A 7,570-nucleotide genomic window follows, 5' to 3' on the forward strand; every position below is an offset into this window, starting at 1 on the left:
TGGAGATGCAGAATTGAAATGAGGATTGATGTATTATTCCAATAGAGATTACAGTTGAATCCATGGAATTAGATTAGATTAGATTACAAAGAGAATAAGAAAAGCCTTGGGCTAAAGACCAAGCCATGAGAAGGAGGTAATTGATATAAAGAAAGTCCCAATAGAAACAAAATTTTTATAGCAGCACTTTTGTTTTTGGTAGTAGAATTAGAAACAAAGTAGATGTCCATCAATTAGGGAATAGTTAATGAATGGTGATACATTGATGTAGTAATGGAATTACTATTATTTTGTAAGAAATGTTGAATGTATTGAATACGAGGAACTGTGGACTTACATAATATGCAGAATGAAGTAAGGAGAGCCAAGAAAACAATATACAAGATTAAAGTAATGAAAATGAAAATAGCATTCACAAAACAAATGAAAATGATTGTTATAGAATGAAAAACAATAAGCATGACCCCTCAAAAGATATATGATAAGACACTTTGCGTAGCTTCTTTGCAGATGTGGAAGGTACACAGGTTTGTGTTATAACAAATCATTTCACATTTTTGAATGCATTTAACATTTTTTCTTCCTCTTTTTTCTTTAAAAATATTGTCAAATGAGATGCTTTTCTTATGGAAAGATTTCCACATTAGGAGTTTTAAACACTTCTGGAAACATATCTCCTGAACAAAAATGAAAACAAGAAAAGAAATAACAAAATTAAGTGGAAAATCCAAATGCAAAGAATACTAATAAGAAATCTTGGATTTATTAGCATGGAAGCAAAGAGAATGTTGCTGAGACTAACCTTAGTTTATGATTTGGCAATCCCACTTTTTGGAAATCAGTGCATTACATACAAAAAAAAATTTTCATCTAGTTTTTTTTTACTTCTCAATTTTTTTTCCCAGAAAGTTGTTTAGAACCCTAAATAAACCAAAGAACAATTAATACCTCTCAAATAAGATGAGTCTTGAAATAAATTAAAACAAATGAGAAAGACAGAGAGAAGCATAGAGAAAAAAAAACAGACAGGTATAGGCAGATACACACACACACACACACACACACACACACAGGAAAAAAGAGAGAGAAAAAAGAGAGACAGAGAAAGAGAGAGAGAGACAGAGACAGAGACAGAAAGACAGAGAGACAGAGACACAGAAAGAGGTTTTCTTAATTCCTTATATATGTTGGAAACTAAGCTTTTACTAGAAAAAATAATATTTTGACTGATTTGACTGTTTATCTTTAAATTTGTGCAAAAGCTTTTCACTTTCTTATAATTAAAGTTATCTGTTTTATCATTTGGTATTGACTCTATCATGTTTGGTTAGATATTCATATCACACTCATAGGTTTGTTTTTTTTTCTCAATTTTAAATAGTATGATCTGTAATATTAAGGACATGTATTCATTTAGAATGAATTGTAGAATATACAGTGAAGTGTTAGTCTAAGTCTCGTTTCTCCCAGACTGTTTTCCAATACTCCCAACAGTTGTTTTTTTCTTAACTAATAAAACTCACACTAAATTTCCAAGTTATTTATGTGTTGTTTTTTTTTTTTTTTCATTTCATCAGGCAATGAGCCACTCAGTTGCTTCATTTATGATTCTTCTTTTCTTGGGGAATGGAGCCAAGATGTTGAATTAAAGAAGAAACTCTCTTAAGCTTTCCCAAATTCCCCTCCAAACAAATTTAAAATCATGTCTCAAAAGGACTCATGCAGAGGGCAGACACAACCAAAAAAAAAAAAAAGGAGAGAAACAATTTTCCACCCCAAGACAAAAAAAAAAGAATATTTCAAGAAATTATTAAGGTAAACTGCCCTGATATCCTAGAACCAGAGGGTAAAATAGGAACTGAAAAAATCCACCAATCACTTCTTGAAAGAGATCCCAAATGAAAACTCCAAAGAATATTATAGCTAAATATGAGAGGTCCCAGGTTAAGATAAAAAGAAAGCAGCCAAAAAGAGATCATTTAAATAGCACAGAGTCACAATCAGAATAACACAGGATTTAGCACCTTCTTCATTAAAGGATCAGAGGGCTTGGAATATGCTATTACAGAAAACAAAGAAGCTAGGATTACAATCAAGAATCATCTACCCAGAGAAACTAAGTATACAGGGGGAAGGGAGAATGGATATTTAATGAAATTGAGGACTTTCAATAATTCCCAATGAAAAGACCAGAACTGAATAAGAAATATGATTCTTAAACACAAGACTCAAGAAAAACATAAAAAAGGTAAACAGGAAAAAGAAATCATAAGGGATTCAATAAGGTTAAATTGTTTATATTCCTACATGGGAAGATAATACTTGTAACTACTAAGAACTTTATCATTACCAGGGCACTCAGAAGGAGTACACATAGCACATACTTGATGTGAACATGAGTTGATTATGATGTAATGACATCAAAAAATGAAAGGGTAAGAAAGAGTGGTACATTGGGAGGAGGGAGAAGGGAGAGATAAAACAGAGTAAATGATCCCATAACAAAAGATCTGTGAAAGAGCTTTTACAGTGGAGAGCAAGATGGGGGGTGGTCATATTGGAACCTTATTTCACCAAAATTGACTCAAAGAGGAAATAACATACTCAGTTGAGTATAGATATTTATGTCAGCCTGTGAGATATTAGGATGAGAGAGGTATGAAAGGAGTGGGATACAGAAGGTGGGTGAATTCAAGAAGGTGGTGGTCAAAACAAGAGGCACTTGTGAGGAGGCACTGGTTGAAAGGAGAGAGAGAAAGAGAGAGAGAGGAGAGAGAGAGAGAGAGAGAGAGAGAGAGAGAGAGAGAGAGAGAGAGAGAGAGAGAGAGAGAGAGAGAAGGATAAACATGGGGAAAAGAGGATGAAGAGAAATAAACAATAATGATAATTGTGACTGTGAATGGTATGAACTCACCCGTAAAACAGAAGCAGGCAGCATAGTGGATTAAAAATCACAATTTTACAATATGTTGTTTACAAGACGAATATTTGAAGCAGAGACACTCCTAGAATAAAGGTAAGAGGCTGGAGCAAAATCTGTTATGTTTCAGCTGAAGGAAAAAAAAAAGCAGAAATAGCAAGCATGCTCTCAGACAAAGCAAAAGCAAAAATTGATCTCGTTAAAAGAGATAAGCAAGGAGATTATATTTTGCTAAAAGGTACCATAGACAATAAAGTAATATCAATACTAATCATATACACACCAAATGGTATAGCATCCAAATTTTTAAAGGAGAAATTAAATGAGTTACAAGAGGAAACAATTAAATTATATTAATGCAGAAACCTTAAGTTTCCCCTCTCTGAACTAGATAAATCTGACTAAAAATAAATAAGAAGGAATTTAAGGAGCTCAATAGAATTTTAGAAAAGTTAGATAGGATAGACTTTTGGAGAAAATTTAATGGGAATAGAAAAAAATACACATTTTTTCTCAGCAGTTCATGGAAACTACACACAAAATCTCCATGCACCATGGAACAAAACTCACAATGAAATGCAGAAAAGCAGAAATATTAAATACATTCATTTCAGGTCTAATCCAATAAAAATGGATTCAATAGAAGTCTGTGAAAAGATAGATTAAATTATTTGGAAACCAAATAATCTAATCCCAGAAAACAGTATTAGGTCAAAGAACAAATAGTAGAAGCAGTCAGTAATTTCATTAAAGAGAATGACAACAAGGAGACAACATAACAAAATTTATGAGATGCAGACAAAGCAGTATTTAAGGGAAAATGTATGTCTCTAAGGGATTACTACAAGAAAAAAATAGAGAAAGAGCAGATCAATGAATTGGACATGCAACTAAAAAAAAAACCTAGAAAAATGAGAAATTCAAAAAAATCAACACTAAATTGGAAAAAAATGGTTAATTTGATATAAAAAAGAAACAAGAAAATGAAATTACCAATATCAAAAATGAAAATATTTCACCAACAGTTAATATGAAACTAAAGTAATAATTCAGAACTATGTTGGCCAACTATATGCCTACAAATCTGAGAATCTAAGTGAAATGGGTGAATATTTACAGATTAAGAACTCAGATTAAGAAAAGTGGAAAGAGAATACATAAATAACTCTCTTAGAAAAAGAAATTGAATAATCAGTAAATGAGCTCCTTCAGAAAAACATCACCTGGATTACATGGATTTACAAGTAAATTCTGAAAAAAAAAGAAAGGTATTTAAGTACCAATTCATATCGAATAAGAAAAGGTCAAAAATATCAAAGAAATATCAATAAAAAAATGAAATAAGGCTGCCAAATAGTACTAGATTTCAAAGTATATTACAAAGCAGTCATCATCAAAAGCATCTTATACTGGCTTAGACATAGATTAGTGAATCAGTAGAATAAATTAGGTACAAAATACACAATAGTAAATGACCATGGTAATTTAGTGTTTGATGCACCCAAAGATCCAAGATTTTGGGATAAGAACTCAACATTTGACAAAAAATAATTGCTGAGAAAATTGATAAATAGTTTGGAAGAATATAGTTACAGGGGAACACCTCACTCCATACTCTGAGATAAAAATGGATGAATGATTTAGACATAACGGGTGACATCAGAAGTAAACTATGGGAGCATGGACAAATGTACCTGTCATATTTATGGATAAGAGAAGAATTTATTACTAAAGAAGACAGAGATAGGTCATGTAAAATAAAATGGATAATTTTGATTACATGAAAATAAAAATTAAAAAAAGCTTTTGAACAAACAAAACTAATGCAGCCAAAATTAGAAGGAAGAAAGGAAACAGTTAAAAAAAAATACAGCAACTTTCTTTAATAATGCCCTCATTTCTCAAATATATAGGGAACTGAGTCAAAATTATTAAAAAAATAAGAGCCATTCTCAAATTGGTAAAGTGTTAAAGTAAATGAAGTTTTCAAAAGAAGAACTCAAAGCTATCAAAGTTACATGAAAAAATGTTCTAAATCAATACTGATTAGAGAAATAAAAATTAAAACAACTTTGAAGTACCACTGATTGGCTAGCATGACAGAAAAGGAAAGTGACAAATGTTCGAGGGAATGTAGAAAATATGGGACACTAATGTACTCTTAGTCAAGATGTAAACTACTCCAATAATTCTTGAGAACAATTTGGCACTCTGTCTAAAAGGCTATAAACTGTACATAACCTTTGACCCAGCAATACCACTATTAGATTTATATATCAGAGATAAAATAAAAGGAAAAATGTCTTATTTGTACCAAAAATATTTATAGAGCTCTTTTTGTGATGGCAAAGTATTGGAAATTGAGCAGCTACCCATCAATTGAGGAACTGCTGATCAAGTTGAGCCATATGGTTGTGATGGAATATGATAGTGGTATAAGAAATAATGAGCAGAATAGTTTCAGGAAATTCTGGGAAGATTTATATGAATTCATTCAAAGTGAAATGAGGAGAACCAGGAGAATATTGTTCATAGTAATAGTAATACTGCATGATAATCAGCTGTGAAAGATTCATCTATTCTCAGCATTAAAATGATTCAAGACAATTCCAAAGGATCCATGATGAAAAATACACCTACCAGATTGACTAAAATGATAGAAGAGGAAAGTGAGAAATGTTGGAAAGGATATGGAAAAAATTAGGACACTAATTAATTGTTGGTGGAATTGTAAAATGAGCCAACCATTCTGGAGAGCAACCTGGAATTATGCCCACAGTTATTAAACTACCTATACACTATGACCCAACAATACCACCACTTGGTCTATTTCTGAAGATAATTAGGGTAAAAGAACCTATGTGTTGTAAAACATTTAAAGCAGCTCTCTTTCTGGTGGGAAAAACTAGAAATTGCAGAGATGCCCATCAATTGGGGAATGGCTGAACAACGTGTGGTATACAATTGCGATTGAATATTACTGTGCTATAAGAAATGATGAGTTCAATGATTTTAGAAAGGAAAAAAATCATAGAAAGACTTGCCCAAAATAATGAAGGGTGAAATGAGCAGAACCTAGAGAACTTTGTGTATAGTAGCAGCAGTATTGTTTTAAGAATGACTTTGAACAAATAAGTTATTTTGTCTATAATAAATATGCAAATTAAGTATAAAGAACATATGAAGAAAGATGCTATCTTCATTAAAGGAGAGAACTGATAATTAGAAGTATGTATAGAATAATTTTATCTCTCTCTCTCTCTCTCTCTCTGTATATATATATATATATATATATATATATATATACTTATTTGTGTCACTTAGTAGCTGTCTCTATGGTGGGGAGGAAAGAAGATAAAAGGAAATTTACATGATAATTTTGTTGCATATTTGAAAGGAATGGCAAGTTGTGCATGGTAGATTTGTAGTTTCATATTTTTTATCATACCATGTAATGGAAATGCTTGTTTTATTCCATATATGAACACTCCCAAGAAAAAGTTTCACTGGTGTTCTGCACTCTGTGAGATTGAGGATCTTGGGGACCATGCTCCATAGCAATGAAACCAAAGCCACCAATTAAGCAATCAGAAAGCTACAATAATTGAGTACATGATTATTCCTCTTTTCACACATTCTTTGTTTTCTTCTTCCAGAAGTTGGTGGAATTGATTGTTTGATAATCTAACATCTTAAGAAAATAGCATCTATAATAGCAACATTATCTGGTGTTTCTTCAACTATGTCCAAATTTGAAAGACTATGTGTATTCCAGGACTGAAAATGATGACTGGAAACTTGAAATTTTATTTCTTGAGATAAAATCTGATCTGTGACATGTGGAATCACTACTGACCAACTGTCTGTTTTGTCCTGTGGCATTTTTGGTGAGAAACATATTTCTTTTCAGCCTGTCAGCTGTACAGACTTGGTGATGACTTGGTTTTTCCTTTGATTGTAACTTTTCATCTTCTTTTTAGGGGGTTGGAGGGAGGTCCCTTCCTAAGTTCAGAAGATTGAGTGGTTTCTCACTTAATGTCAGAACATGGGGAGGTGTTTTAATGGCTAGAGTTTGAAGGCTGTTAACTGGATAAAGTAATGGTCTGCTCATGTTGAAGATAGACTATCTTCATTATTACCTGTTATAACCATCCTCTTTGGAATTGTACCATTGGACTAGCATTTGGGACTCCTTCTTGGAATCTTGTCTCCAACTCAGAAGGTAATAAAGCTACTTTTATTTATCTATTTTTTTCTGGAACCCTCATTCTCTTGATAATCCCTTTAGTGTATTCCATCTCTTTGTGGATGTGATTCATTTCTGCCGTATCACCTGTGAGAGAAGGAAATTTTGCCCCACTTATCCTTCCTAAAGGAGTGTCAGTGCTTTATTTTTTGCTCATTTTGGCAATGTATGTGTACCTTTACACAGACTATTCAAACATTACTACCCTGTGGCTCTGTTTATATAATTCCCATACAGGCTTGATTTCTTTTTTCTTTTGAGCTTTAGAAAAGATCATGAACACTACTTTCCCAGAAAAAAAAAATTTCATGTATGTCTTCCTATGTGCACTATCTGCTTCTGAGCTTCATACCAAATTATTGAACTTGTTTCAGCTAAGATGTTCTATACTTGTTGCTCTCTTC

The 7,570-nt window shown here is 32.3% G+C and overlaps 1 pseudogene; it reads right to left on the bottom strand.

Moving 5' to 3' along the window:
* Positions 1 to 6,680: 6,680 nt before the first annotated feature.
* LOC114033793 lies at positions 6,681 to 7,323 on the bottom strand (annotated as a pseudogene).
* Between the last annotated feature and the right edge of the window lie 247 nt (positions 7,324 to 7,570).

This window comes from Vombatus ursinus, unplaced genomic scaffold (genome assembly GCF_900497805.2).
Source record: "Vombatus ursinus unplaced genomic scaffold, bare-nosed wombat genome assembly UNPS02007408.1, whole genome shotgun sequence".
NCBI lineage: Eukaryota > Metazoa > Chordata > Mammalia > Diprotodontia > Vombatidae > Vombatus > Vombatus ursinus.